The sequence below is a fragment of the Branchiostoma belcheri genome, unplaced genomic scaffold (assembly GCF_001625305.1).
Source record: "Branchiostoma belcheri isolate BF01 breed outbred unplaced genomic scaffold, Haploidv18h27 scaffold21, whole genome shotgun sequence".
In the NCBI taxonomy this organism is placed as follows: domain Eukaryota; kingdom Metazoa; phylum Chordata; class Leptocardii; order Amphioxiformes; family Branchiostomatidae; genus Branchiostoma; species Branchiostoma belcheri.
Window position 1 is genome coordinate 1,469,712 of NW_017803602.1, and position 2,254 is coordinate 1,471,965.

Consider the following 2,254-nt stretch of genomic DNA (forward strand, 5'->3'; position numbering starts at 1 on the left):
ATGCAACATCTGGCTGGAGGACGTAAACAACCCAGTCCATCACTGACTCCTGCTTTGCATATCAAGGTAGAAGATTCCACAAAAATTATTTACATAGGGGCCTCAGGGTGGTCATCCTTTTTCAGGGGCAAATCCTTGAGCAAACCAAAACTGAAGAACTGCTTTCTCATATTCAAATACAAATTTCCTCACCCTATTTCCCACATGTTACAAGAAATATTACTAGTACTATCAGATTTCTTGTTCACATTGGTAATCATAACAAGAATGTCATGATGACAAAAAGTATATATATACATAAGTACTATTTACTGACTGAAGGATCGTTTTGTAAGGACTATTTCTGCCATTTCAATTATTACTTCCCTCCCCATTTCTAAACACAATGGTATACCCCAACCATGAACTGTTATGTGAGAAAAACACCAAAGGTCTGAGGTCAGACACATGCATGCATGCATGGAGAACGCCTTGTCGCTAGGCAGAATCTTCCATATGCCCACAGGTGGGGACAGGGTGTCAAGTCTTAAAGACCCAGAAAAATACATAATTCACAGGAAATCAACTTCTTGCCTTTTGACCAAGAAATAGGTCTGAAAACAAACAAAAGGAGACTTAACCATTAATTTTTATGATACCCATTGATTTTACGATTCCTTCTTTTTCAACAATCAGATGCAGAAAAGTAATCCATTTGCCACAAACAAAAAGGTATGGTTTAGAATGAATTATTGGAAATACATGGCTGTATGAAAGATGCTACACAAGCTTAGAAATGTGCCATAGAAATTCTGTTTTTTTTTTACAACGTGGATCAATGATCCTACTAAAGGACTGCAACCCCTTCTACTTAGCATTGAAGCAGGTGATGAGCGAAGCCAGCTGAGTTTCCAAATCTAATCCAGAAGCAGGGACACCAGAAATTGGCCACCCATCTGGTAAATACCTGTATTTCCTGACTTAAATCCCAAGAAACTGTGAAAGATGACAGCCTGCAGTGAATACAATTATGTAACATATAATTTTCCTATTAAAAAGTGTTGTTACCTGATGGAAGAGATCATTCATTGCGCTGATGACTTTGGATCATGATGAGTTTTTTTCCAGAAGTTGCAGGATGCCTGCTTACGAATTCTGAAGCAGCTACCTTAATTAAAACAACATCCAGTGTGGCTTTCCAAACTAGCATAACCAGTCTTTCTACATGAAACGGTGCAGTGCAGTTAGTAAACAGGTGTGAGGTTAGTTTAACAACATGTGGGAGTAGCAACAGGTGTGTTCGATATCATACCTTCCGACAAAATATCAGGAAGCTGGAGTCCCATGACCTAATACCTAATTTTCACCTTTATCTAATCTAAGATCCTTATGTCAAAAATGTGACAGTACCTTCAAAACTACCACAGAATAATTATGCTTCCTCATTAATTATGCAAATTATGTTATCCTTTGCAAAGTTTGAATAATCAATATTCAACTATGCCACCCAGAAACACACCAGTTTTATTGGCAAACTAACTTTTGGTCTAACACTGCCTTTTGAAAAATGTATCAAATTTTTAAAAGTTACATCTTGTTAACAAAACCTGCTGACCTAGATGGGAACCCTTCCCTCCCTCCATATTAACATCTGCCGGTTCCCACTTGTGTTTGCTTAATGATTCAATAATAAAGGTCGGCGAGATGAAAACCTACTATAATGGTATAACCGTATATGTACACACGTATGACCTTTTGCTTTTCAACTCTAATCGACAAGGAACATCTGTGGCTCTCTTCCTGCCACATTTAAACATCAAAGATTACAGCGAGATAAAAGCATAATGGCCCCATTCCAGTCAAGCAGTTATCCTTAAACTGAGGCAAAGCATGATGCTTTTCAAGTTGCAAGTAGCAGTTGCAAATTGATGTTACTTTGCTCCAGCCTGTGTTCAGTAGTTATGCCTTCAAACAGTAAAAATATATGTAATAATGTCCTCTACTAACAATGACACATGTATTCAAGAAGGAAATATGCAACAATACCACATGCATGTACGAACAAAGTCAACATGCACCACATACAACAAACTAACTGCATGGAAGACAAATCATGCTACTCCTGAAATTAACCTGGTACTCATCCAGCTGTAAGGGACTGTACGATATTTACCGGGGGGGGAGGGCTGGTGCAAAATGGTCCGGTAAAAATTTTTTTCCATGGCCCTCCCCCCGGCTCAAAAAAAATTCCATGGCCCTCCCCCCGGCTCAAAAT

At 38.6% G+C, this 2,254-nt stretch overlaps 1 protein-coding gene across 3 annotated transcripts in view; it reads right to left on the minus strand.

Moving 5' to 3' along the window:
• LOC109469698 (perilipin-2-like) overlaps window positions 1-2,254 on the minus strand; it is an 11,819-nt gene that overhangs the window by 4,056 nt on the left and 5,509 nt on the right. The window lies entirely within an intron of this gene.